General features: G+C 40.3%; 1 pseudogene; it reads right to left on the bottom strand.

The window, feature by feature from the left end:
• Window positions 1–11,998: 11,998 nt before the first annotated feature.
• LOC136136769 (U6 spliceosomal RNA) lies at window positions 11,999–12,098 on the bottom strand (annotated as a pseudogene).
• Between the last annotated feature and the right edge of the window lie 1,274 nt (window positions 12,099–13,372).

Here is a 13,372-nt window from a genome sequence, read left to right as displayed (position 1 = left end):
AACTGGAAAAAGGAAGCGGTGGAAGGAGAAACAGGCACAGTCCTGCTGGAGTGCCACTTAGCGATTCTTCCTCACATATAAAACATGTGTGCTCTTTGGTCTAGGCATTCCACTTCTAGGAGTCGATTCTCTGGACACACTCACAGGAATTGTGGCATTGTTTGTAATAAGAAAAAATGTAGAAAAGCCAAATGTACACTATAGGGTATTGATTAAAGAAGTTGTAGTATATCAATACAATGAAATACTCTGCGACCATCAAAAATAAAAAGGTAAATCTATGTGCACTGACATGAAAGTCTCCAAGATAATTATTTAAGTGAAAAAAAGTTACATAGCAAAGTGGCCACCTTTTTATAAAATAATTAGAATACATACATTTACATAATTATAGAAAAGGATCTTGGAGGAGTATATACCCATCTGGATACAAGGATGATTTCTGAGAAGTGAGAAAAAAGTGGAGCGGAGACATCTCTATTCTGCTTCTTACACTTATGCATAGTTTGAATATTTTTACAGTTTGCATTATACGATAATTAAAATTCAAAAATAATTTTAAAATTGTTAAGATTCTTTTCTCCCTTCCATCTTCTGCATTATTAGAAAAATAAAATTTCCAGAACAGAAAAAGGCAATCAACCTCATTGATTAGTCAGCTGAAGGAGTTCAGCGTCACAGCCAGTCTCAAATTTTCAGCCAGAGTGCTAGCTGGCTGAATGTTCGTAAAGGACATTCAGAAATGGGATTAGGAGAAGAGCCCCAGGGAAAACCATCACAATCTCCCCCACAAACTGGTCCCTAGTCCTTCACTCTCCAAGCAGACTGATGGCATTAGCCGGACAATGAGTGGAGAATAAACAGCTTTGGACAGGAAGCTGCCATTCTGAAAGGAAACTTGGCAGGAGAACTGAACGAATGGAAGCTTTGTGAAGTGAAGAAAGCCCACCAGCTGTGGAGCACTGCTGACGACTGTGGTGTACAAAAAAACACTGGACTTGAGAGTCATGACATTTGTGTTGAGGATCTCCACTGATGCTTGAGTTAGAAAATCAGATAATCTCTGAGCTTCGTTTTCTTCATCTGAAAAATGGGATGAATGATACCCATCTCACAGGGCTGTGATGAAAGATTAAACTTAAATATGTGTATGGCACACTTTGTCAATAGAAAGTCAGTGTGCATGTGAAAATTGTTACTCCACTACGTGTGGAATGTGTAAGCCCGTAGAAGGCGGTGGTGGGACCATAACTCTCAGCGCATGGAGATAATACAGCATGGAAAAGCTAGGGCTGCTGGATAAAATACAGGACGCCCGGCTGAATCTGACTTTCAGATAAACAACAAATACCTTCTTAGTATAAGTATGTCCAATGCTAACTGAGCACAAGTTAGCATTTAGTTTGAACTGCTTTCTAGTGTTCTCTCCTCATTTCAGACAAATTAGACACATCTCCCCAAGCACTTTGAGAGCTCTGTGGGAATACAGATCGTATCATATATTTATCTTGGATCCTCCAGGATGCTTGAACACTGTCATGCACATAACTAGTGTGAAATAAATGACAATGAGAGCAAGGATTTGGTTTGGGTGTCATTAGTTCCACTGATACCTTCAGTGCTTGAAAACATATGCTAATATCCTCAGGGTCCCCCCCTCTCATCCAGCTGCCCCGAAACCTGTGAGTCAGCTAGTGCTCACAGGCTCAAATACTGGCCCATTTCCGAGTTAAGGAAAGAAGGTTTCAGAAACTTAGTATGTTATAAATGGCACTAAGCTCATTCTCGTCTGCTCCCATACCACTGCATAACTTTGGTGTGACTTGAGTTACCCACACTTGGCTTAAAATCTTAAATTCCTCCTATACTCTGTTTTAGTGTTGCTACTTGGTCATGCTTCACTAAGAGATAAATAGAAAATTTTAGACTCTTTTTGCTTTATTAAAAAAGAAGAAAGATAATTTCTACCTTTAAACATGGAAACTCACTCAAGTTTGGCTGGGTTTTAGGCTACCAGATTTTGAAAAGAAGGCAGCCTTTCCAAACACTGGTCCCTGTCATTCTTCTTACTTGGCTCTTTCTTGCTGAAGTTTTCAATGAGGTTTTGGAGCTGTCACAAATGTCCCTGGGTTAAAAGAACATATTAAATCAGTGTTTGGTTAGAAGAAGGGAGGAAAAACCAAAGAATGTAAGAGTTACTCTATCCATAGACAAGATGATAATCTGGATGCACTTTGCATAACACGTGGTGTTTTTTTTGTTTAGTTTTGTTCTGTTTTTTTTATTTTTCTGTTTTTTGACAGAAGATACAGAACTTTCTATGGAATTCTTTGATGGAACATACACTTGAATCACACAAAAAGAAAATGTGACAAGGAATACTTTGCATACTGAGTTGTGGCCATGATTATGTAGGAGTGTACACCATTTCCAATTAAACAAAGAAATAGGCAGTGGAAAACACTTTGAAAACCAGAGAGTCTCTTTGAAAGAAGAGTGGAATTTGCACTCTACCTTATTCATTAAAGTTAGAAACTGCCATCCCTTTAATGAGCAGCCTGAGGGTGGAGAAAGTGTCTTGAATAGCTATATTCCAGGGAGTACTTGGCATCATCACTGAAACATAATGTGGGATTGCAATTGTGTGGGTTTTTTTCCCAGTGAATAGGAAGTGATCAAAGATAACACTGCCTGAGAAAGAATTAAAATAGTGTAACATTGCATCAAGTTATAGCCAATGCCAATCATTATATGGATGAATGAACAAGATCCTTTAAATAATGGTATAGACGTGCTGTGGCATTCAAAATATAATGACCAACTTCAGTGGGGTTTAAATAAAAATGCGAAAGCATGTGCCCACTCATCTGGCCAGAACATTGAAGTATAAGCACGTCTCTTTAAATAGATCCGTAAGCCACATCCTTCATTTACATCATCTATAAAACACTGGACTACAGGAAGTAAATTAATTCAAAAAAACTGCCTTAGGAATTTTATCTGAGCAATGGGAAATGTTATCTACTAGGAGACTGGAAAAAACTAGGGGCAGAATCAGAAAAAAATAAAGTAAAAAGGACTTCTATAATTACAGTGTGATCACCTTTCCCTCCGTGAAAGGACAGGAAAGGAAAGCACAATACAGGAGTTGAATTCATCATTGTGTAGATGAGAGTTCCTGGCATACAATGCTAGACAGAGCTATTTACTGGAAGAAGTGCTGGTTTATTTACATGCTTAACAGCACCACCTTCTAGCTTCGGCCAACTGACAAATAACAGCACAGCCAGGAAGAGAAAGAAAAGGCCATCATCCCTATTCCAGAGAGAATCAGAACAGAACAGACAGCGGCTGTCACAAATCCATCCATCCTGACCCGTCATTATAAAATGGAATGTCCAGCTCCTCCAAACATCTCCAAAGAGATAATCTTTCCTTTTTCAGTAACAAGAATCATAGCAAGGAAACTTGACTCTGCATCCAAAAGGAGGGATGAGAGAGGGGGGAAAAAATCGATACTCGCCTAATCTCCATAGCACAACTCTTCCAAAAGATGAGAAAAATAAAATTTAATCTTTGTCAGAGGACTCATAAACAAGGCCAAATGCACCCTTGTGCACATGACTGAAACAAAGGTGCAAAATATCTGATGTGATAAACAAAGATTGGCTGATGAATGGAGTGAAGTGTTTTAATACAGTAAACAGGAGATCTGAATAAAGAGATCAAAGGAGACCCGAGAGCACAATGCACCCACAATTGCAATTGCTCCCCAGGGAGTGACAAGAATAAAATTGGAAGATTTTGCTCAGAGAGATACTACCACTGATTCTAAACCAGTTGTCTATGCTAATCAAGGCACAGCCTTTGAGCTTCCTCTAAAAGTTTCCACTTTTTTAACTCAGAAAATAATGCTTGAACTTTCAGTTGTTATATATAAATTCTGACAGATATCAAGAGAGGAAATGTGGGCACTGAGCAGGAAAACAGAACATTCAGGACATTGTTCTAGTCTTGCTATTCCTTGCTATGCAAGCTTTGGCAAGTGATTTTTATCTTTGGGCAATGATTTCTAAATTTTACCTGTTTACCTTATCCTAAATATTTGTATTTAGCAATAAAACACACTACCAAAAAAACCCCCCAAAGGCTCATTGTTTTTCCCCATTCAAAACAGACCTGGGTAGAGAGAAAATTCACACGAACTATATTGACAGAGCATCTATATTTTTCTCTTCTCGTTTGACATTTAGTTTACTGAGTGGGATAAAGTCTGTAAAGAGGTTATCTGGGTAACAGTTACTTGTATTATTTTAAAATTTGTTAACAAGGCTATAGTTAATTGGACAGAGATAAAAAATGAATGTGCCCACAATTCTGTTTGAATCTCAGTTGAAGTGGCCCAAGGAATGATGATAAGCTCACAGTGAAGCAGCGCTTGGGAAGGTGGTGATGAAAATGGTGGAAAAAAGGGTGGGTGGGTGGGCATTATCTTTCTAGAAATTGTTAATGCATCCTTCACAGATTAAAGCATTTAGTGTGTTCAGGGAGGGGCCTCACAGATGACGAGCACTCACCAAGGATGTGCGGCATGGGGAACTAAACCCCACGTGGCCATCTTACCCATGACGCGGGCTGAGCCTAGGCGGGGCCTAGGCCAGGGGCTAGGCCATTGCCTGGCAACCATTACCCAGCAGTCTTTGCCCGCCCGCCATTGTGCAGCAGCCATTGCCCAGCAGTCTTTGCCCATCTACCATTGGGCAGCAGCCACTACCCAGCAGTCTTTACGTGTCGTCATTACACGGTGGCCATTAACGGCTGCCGTTACCTGCCTTGTGACCAGGAGGCCGCTGCTTCCTGCCACTGTGCAGCAGCCGTTCGTGTCCGTCCCCAGTGACCCAACTGAAGCCGCAGAGCCGCCCATGCCCCAGCTGCGCTCCTGCAGGAGGAGCTGGCTGTGGAGTCTCCCTTCCTGACCCAGGAATCCTTTAGAGCTGTAGGGCCCAGCCTGAGGACCCGTGGCCACTGTTTCCTGAGGAGTTCTGGCAGTCAGGCCCCACCGGGATGTTTTCACAAGGGATCCCAGGTCCTGAGAGGGATGAACTCGTTGGGAGGGAGAGAAAGTGACTTCTCACGTGGGCAGAGGCTGAGACTGTGTGACACCTGACCACGTGGGCAGTTGTCCAAGGCGCCAGCTTGTAAGCAACCACAGGGAAGTCTGGATCCTTCTAGAATTCTAAGGAGAGTCAGAGATTGTTTTCTTTACCACTGTGCATCTCACTTCTGGGGTTGGACGACTTCTTTGAGATGCTGATTTTGGGAAGATTATCTGCTCAAGGGGGTAGGTTAACTATAAACTTCTGACTTGCCCGAATAGGTGTGACCTCAGCCTGCCAATCCCCATCATCGGTGGTTGGCCCACTTCAGCCCTTCTTCCCTCCACCCGTTCACCTCTGCAGTGCTGTCTCACCTATAAGTAAATGCCGGACAAGACAGTTACAGGATTGTGCTCCCGGTGGAGAAAGAGGACTTGGGGGTTAGCAGGAGTGTGTCATTTACATTTTACCCCAGCCCAGAGCTTTGTCACTTTGCTGTGGTGGGACAAAACCCAGGTCACCATGAACTCGAAGAGAACTTGGAGTGGAGCAGGGCCCCAGAGCAGCAGGAGACCTCCGTCACAGCAGCTGGAAAGGAAGGGAGGAACATGGCAAACAGTGCAAGGGTTTCTCGACTCCCTAGGGGGTAGAATTAGAGAAATCTGTTTTATGACTGTCATTGTGACTCTTTTCTCCCCAGGCTGGGTGGCCTGGGAAACATGGAGAACTGAAGCTGCTGTGGTACCTCAGAACTTGGACGTTTGACAGACAAGTGCTGGCAAAGAGACTGCTGGCTTTGGGAGTCATTTTGTAAACAGGCCCCTGTTTGTGCAAGTGTTTGGGGAAGGTCTTAATGTTCAGCTTCTTGTGCAGAATGGGTGACTTAGGTTTCAGAGCCCTGGACCCATCCAAGGCACCACACATTCCCAAAGTCCTATGAATGAGCTCGCCAGACAATCTGAAGGGGTAGACAGACTTCTATGAAGAAATCAACCAGAACCTGGATTGTTCCTATTAATGAAATTTCTAAATCCATGCCAGACCTAAATTCAAATCGTGGACTAGAACTGTATCCTAGAATGGCATAAAAAGAGGAAAGGTTTGGGGTAAAAATATGGCACTTCCATCCTGGAAACAGAATCTCATCTTGGAAGCTTAAAGTTACAAGCTTATCACAATATTTCCAGCATTGACTGATTATGCAAATAAAGTGGTGAATTTATCATTTCATTTTTAAAAGAAAATGTTCTACATCATTTACATCCCTTGGGTTAGGTCGATTTTTTGGTTTTGTTTTGTTTTTTACATTTTTAGGAGAAGGCATTTCTGATGAAAATAAAATTCACGAGGAGAACTCCGTAAGCTCTAGCCCAGAGAAGATTAGCTGCAACTACAAAATAGCATGCCTGACAAGGTTACTTCAAGTTTGTGTACATCTTATTCTTAACACTGTATTCTCTAAAATCGGTGATCTTCAAACAGGAAGAGTGAGACAGAAAAAGTGGAGGGCATGTTGCAGTTTCCAGGGTAAACTCCATAGTGTGCCGAAGAAAGATTATTCTTTAGACTTAATACTTAAATTTTTTTAAAGAAGTACTTTTTTAAAAAAAAATATTTATTTACTTCGTTGCACCAGGTCTTAGTTGTGGCAGGCGGGCTCCTTAGTTGTGGCATGCAAACCCCCAGTTGCAGCATCCGTGTGGGACCTAGTTCCCCGACCAGGGATTGAACCCAGTCCCCCTGCACCGGGAGTGCGCAGTATCATCCACTGTACCACCACGGAAGTCCCTAGACTTAACATTTTTGTTTTGTTTTTGTTTTGCGGTATGCGGGCCTCTCACCGCCGTGGCCTCTCCCGTTGCGGAGCACAGGCTCCGGACGTGCAGGCCCAGCGGCCGTGGCTCACGGGCCCAGCCGCTCTGCGGCATGCGGGGTCCTCCTGGACCGGGGCACGAACCCGCACCCCCTGCATCGGCTGGCGGACCCCCCAACCACTGCGCCACCAGGGAAGCCCTTAACATTTTTATAATACAAATTACAGAAGTTAAAGCTTGACAAAATCTTTCTGGCTTATGGAGGATATGCAAAGGTTAAAGAGGAAAAGTTAAATTAATTAAAATAAAAAAGACTGAGAAACTATCTTAATATTGAGCTGGTTTGAAGAATTTATCTACTAAGAAGAAAGGCAGAGAAAATAACCATATGGAAGCATAAAATATGGTATAGACTGATGGAAACGTCCTGATATCTGAATTAAAAATCAACATTGCATTAGAAAACTTCAACCATAGATGTTAAATGATAGATCGTACATTTCCAAAATTAAGGGACTAAGATGACTAAATTCACCTTTTCATCCTTATTTTTAAACCAAAATACACTTAGATTTAAATCTGAAAGCACACAAGTGTTCAGGTCCTTCATACTGTGATTTCATTCTGAATAACTGCCTTTTATTTTTGATGCCTATTGTGTCTCTACCTCATGTCACAATTTAACCTCTCTCAGTATGACAGCCAGTAATTAAGAGAACCCATGTTGTGTAGCTTAATGTTTGGTTGTGCTGGTCATGTATATGTGTCATGTATGACACTGTTTCATACCATGCAATTTAATAAACAGCATCACTTGATATGTTTATTTCTAAAGAACAAAAAACCAAGCTACCATCTTTTGAGAGTCAAAACATAGGTTTTCACGGTGATGTTGTGAACAGCAAGATATTTTATACACTACACTATTTTATTATTTGTACATTACATATAAGAATGTATAAACCTCTAGATTATGTGTATTTTACACATACAAATCTGAATATTATATGCACAAATATGAAATAACCATTTTATAATTATAGTAATTACTTGGATTAATATTTTGTTATCAGTCGTTTTCAACCTTCTTCCCCTTTTTATTCAGTGAAATCTTTCAAAGGAATTCTCATTTGGAAGCCCAATTTGCAAAACAGACCAAGGTGGCTCTGCTCTGATCAAAGTGTTTGTAGGGCCCAAGAGGCGGCAGCCTTCTAGGTTCGGTCTCAATGGCCCTCCAGCCCTTTCACAGGGTTTCTAGTTCTGGAACACTGGAAACCACTGTCATATATAATGCCCTACCTTTGTAGTGGGCTTTTATATATGTTCCAGTGTTTCATCCTCATGATATTGTCAGTGTCATTCCATTTTGCAGACGAGAAAATGGGAAGTCAGATCAATTCATTTTCCCGCTGCCACATAATTATTGAGTGATTCGACCTAGGACTTGAACTCTAACCCCTGACTCCAATGTTATTCCCGTTATTTCCTACTGACTACAACAAGAGAAACATGCTCAGAGTCTCACCCCAAGTAGGATGAGACAGAATTCATGTAAAGCATTTTTCTTAATGTTGTCTCTCTTCAGCAGATATGACTGACGGTCTTCGCATGGGTCACACCTCTGTGGTTTACCCGGGTTACTGATTGCAGAGGCTGTGAGATGTGTGTAATTCCCAGCCTGTAAACCTAGCCCTTTCTCTCCCACTTGAGAAACTGTATTGGACTAGAGGGCATGAGGGTGATGTTATCTGGATCTATTTTTATTTATGAACAAGGTGAACAGTTCACAAATTTCAGTATTTTAATTAATGGTAGAAACAATTGATTTTCATCATCCTAGTTGAGAGACAGTATATCTAAAGAAGTAGAATTAGTGATCATCATCTTGAAAAATATTATTAGAATATAATAATAGAATCAAAAATTACCTTGGTAGGAGAAGAGACTCAGTAGGGGCCAAAGAAAAGAGGAAAATTAAGGAAGAAAAATAAATTGCTTGGGTGTAAGATGGGAAGGGTTTAGTATAACTGAGATTAATGTAGCAATCAGAATTATAACATTTAATACCAGTCAGTGATGAAGCACTTAATTTTGCATGTGGCAAATATGTTCAATACTAGTCAGATTTCACCAAATGAGCTTTCCCAGTTCTACATTTTTTCACTTCTGAGGATCTAAAAGGATCCTGGAATGGAGTAAGAAGGCGCTACAACTATCAGGGAAATGCAAAACAAAACCACAAGGTATCACTTCACACCTGTTAGAATGGTTACTATCAAAAAGACAAGAAATAACAAGTGTTGGCAAGAATGTGTAGAAAAGGGAACCCACGTGAACTGTTGGTGGGAATGTAAATTGGTGCAGCCACTGTAGAAAATAGTATGGAGGTTCTTCAAAAAATTAGAAATAGAAGTACCATATGATCCAGCAATTCCACTTCTGGGTTTTTATCTGGAGGAAATGGAAAAACTAACTGGAAAAGTTATATGCACCTCCATAGTCATTGCAGCATTATTTACAACAGCCAAGATATGGAAGCAACCTAAGTGTCCATCGATGGATGAACAGATAAGGAAAATGTGATATATATATATATATTATATATATATTATATATATATATATCATGGAGTATTAGTCATAAGAAAAGAAGCAAATCTTGCCATTTGTGACAACATGGCTGGAGCTTGAGGGCATTACACTGAGTGAAATAAGTCAGATAGAGAAAGACAAATACTGTATGATCTCATTTATGTATGGAGTCTTAAAAAAAACCCAAAAACTGAACTCACAGATACAAAGAACAGATTGATAGTTGCCAGAGGTTGGACAGGAAAAATAGGTGAAGGGGGTCAAAAGGTACAAACTTCCAATTAAAGTCATGGGGATGTAATGGACAGCACAGTGACAATAATTTATAATATTGTATATTTGAAAGTTGCTAAGAGAGTAGATCTTTAAGGTTTTTATCACAAGAAAAAAAAGTGTAACTGTGTAGAGATGGATGTTAACTAGATTTATTGTGGTGATCATTTTGCAATATATACAAGTATTGAATCATTATGTTGTACGCCTGAAACTAATATAATGTCATATGTCAATTATATCTCAATAACAAAAAGGAGCCACACCTTAAAACCCCTGAGAAGAAAACAGAATGATTTGAATCTGGAGAAGGGAAAGCTGAGGTTTCAAGTGAACCAGTTTGAGGAGAGAAACATAAAAATTATGAAACCATCTTGTCTCAGTCTCTTAAAGGGCAGGATGAGACGTTTATAGGAAATAGATAAGAGAATTTTGCCACGATGAGGGTGGCAGACAAAATAAGATGGGTGAACAAGTGAAGCTGAGAAACTCATTAAATACAGGAAGAGTTCTCACTTATCTAAACAACTGAAGTTTGTTCTTAAAGACAAAGGTACGGACCAATGAGTCCCCTTGGATCCCTTATATATGGTTTTAGGACTCCTGTGGCCAACAGACTACAAAAGAATTTGTAGCAGAGGAATTATAGACATGTGGCAGTAGTCATGTCCCATGGTATGCTAACAGATGCTACGGGAAAGTTGGTTCGGGTTCAAATAATTTGGGGGAGTACCAGGTTTACAAAAGGTATACAGATGTCTTCAGGACAAGGCTGCTCAGAACGCTTGATATGTTCATGTACATTGTAAAGCTCTCAACACAAGAGAACCAGAAGCATTTTACAAACTTAGTTAAATAACCTTTTTTCCTCCCTCTTTATAACTCACAGAACACTAGAGTTCTGGGGAACACAGTTTGAGAAATGCTGATGTACAGCACTATTTTTTTTTTTTTTTTTTTTTTTGTGGTACGCGGGCCTCTCACTGCTGTGGCCTCTCCCGCTGCGGAGCGCAGGCTCCGGACGCGCAGGCTCAGCGGCCATGGCTCACGGGCCCAGCCACTCCGCGGCACGTGGGATCTTCCCGGACCGGGGCACGCCCTGCATCGGCAGGCGGACTCTCAACCACTGCGCCACCAGGGAAGCCCTGTACAGGACTATTCTTAAGCAAGGATGCATAGTCAGAAAGTTGGCAAATTGCTCCTAATTAATAAGAAAACTCAGTACATCTGGAATCAAACTTAGTAATTTCACACTATCTTTCCCTACCCCAAATTACACAGAGCTAGGGTTCTATGGAATGCCCTTAGTCCTCTGGGTCGTGCTGTTCCAGCCCAACTGTTTTTGCTCACCCAACACAACTTACAAATTCCCACCTTCCTTCCTTTGTTTAACAGACTTTCCCCAGTTAGAATGTCCAGCACTGAGTCCTTGCTAGACACAAATAGAGCACAGAGCTGGTGGCAGGAGAGAAAGAAGGAACTGAAGGATCCTGTCCTGAAGAAGCTTCCAGTCAACACAAAGCCTCTGACCTGAAGCCTTGCCAATGCTTCCTCTGTGGATGTTACGTTTACACCTCTCTTATAACTCTCGCTATATTTTTCTTTGTACAATAGTTATTTTAGATTTAATATTAATTGAGTGCATTTTCCATGCCAGGCTGTAGAGGACAAGGAAATGAGCCTTGTCTTCAGAGCAGTTAGCATTCAGGTAAAACACAATATGTTAGAAAAGTCATCATTTTTTTTTCTTTTTTGACAAATAAAATTGTATATATTGAAGTGTAAAACATGATGATATGTGTACATTTTGAAATGATCACCACAATAAAGTTAACACATCTCTCACACCCTATAGTTACCTTTTTTTTAAAAAAATAAAGGGCCTTCCCTGGTGGCGGAATGGTTAAGAATCCGCCTGCCAATGCAGGGGACACAGGTTCCAGCCCTGGTCTGGGAAGATTCCACATGCCACAGAGCAACTAAGCCCGAGCGCCACAACTACTGAGCCTGAGCTCTAGAGCCTGTGAGCCACAACTACTAAGCCTATGTGTCACACCTACTGAAGCCCTCGTGCCTACAGCCCGTGCTCCGAAACAAGAGAAGCCACCGCAATAAGAAGCCCGTGCACCACAACAAAGAGTAGCCCCCGCTGCCCGCAGCTAGAGAAAGCTCACGTATGGCAACGAAGACTCAACGCAGCCAAAAAAAATAAATTAATTAATAAAAAAATATGGAATGGGAATTTGCATGTCATTCTTAATGAAGGGGCCATACTAATCTTCATATCATTCCAATTTTAGTGTATGTGCTGCTGAAGCGAGCACTAGTCATTGACTGTTAACACGAGTCTTAGGTCTCCTGACTTATGTAAGTATACAGACATACCCTCATGGCTGTATTTTCCTTCGCCACGTCCCTCCCAGCCTCTAGTCCCATACAGGAAATGAAAGGCTGTTTCCTAATATAGCTTCGAATACATGCTTCTTTGTACACAGAAAGTGACCATGTCTAACATGCCCTGAACATATTTTTTAATTGATTTGAAGGAGAAGTAGGAAATTTAATATTAACGTTGCTCAATATTATATCCTTTTTTTCTTTACAATCTTTTGGGCTTTCCCTTTATTCCTTAGTTATTTTCTTCTTCCATATTTTCTACACTTAAAGCTAAATGACACTATTTAGTTACTACTCCACTTAAAGGTAATAACAGGAAGTGAAAATATGAAAAAAAATAATTATCAGTATTACTCCTTAGAATTTTGCTTTATGAAAATATTTTTAAAGCTATTACTCATGTTGAAGTTTTAGCATTCATTAATATATGCATTTTGTGCAAACTCTACATTCCCGGTTTGGCTGTTATACACACAAATGAATGAATGTACTTTAATGAATTTGATTAATATGCAGCAGTTTGAGATCCACTTTGTATTATTAGTACAGAAATGCTCCTCATTGAGTGCTGCTGAATCGGAATGGTGTGTCTGCCTGGGAAGGCTGACACACACACACACACACATACACTTCACAAATAATGTAAAGCTAAGATTTTCGTAATTATCATAATTCACTCATTAAGATATTAGCAAACTGTCGCATCCACAAAAGATTCTCTGTGCATGGAATTTTCCATCTTTTGCCTGCACCCAAGATATACATGCAGTGCCAGTGCCAGAGAGTGTAAATGGAAACCCTACTCCTGCATTTTATTAGCAAATTTTGCAAACTACAAACAGCTTGATTGTTGTATAAATTTATAGTTGTGCTTGCACATTTGTGATGGTGGTTTTCAGCATGCAAGTTTTATCTGAGAGCTTTTACTTGGAACTGCGCAGAGCAATTCCAAAACCTCAAAACTAAAGGAAAATAAAATTGAAGTGCCTTTACAATTGAGTGATTTATACATTAAACTATTTTTTTTAAACAAGATTAAAAATACTGTGCTCCTAGAAACATTCTCTCCTGGAAGTCACTCAGATGGAAAATTTCATCTATTTCAAACTGATTTTTTGCCTGACTGACTCTCACATATTTTCCTAATACCTGGTCATGGCAAATGATTTATTCTACTTTAACAATACTGTGCAAGTAGCCA

Source organism: Phocoena phocoena, chromosome 16, assembly GCF_963924675.1.
Source record: "Phocoena phocoena chromosome 16, mPhoPho1.1, whole genome shotgun sequence".
Classification (NCBI taxonomy): Eukaryota; Metazoa; Chordata; class Mammalia; order Artiodactyla; family Phocoenidae; genus Phocoena; species Phocoena phocoena.
Note: the sequence above shows the minus strand (reverse complement) of the source record. Positions and strands in the feature narration are given on the sequence as shown.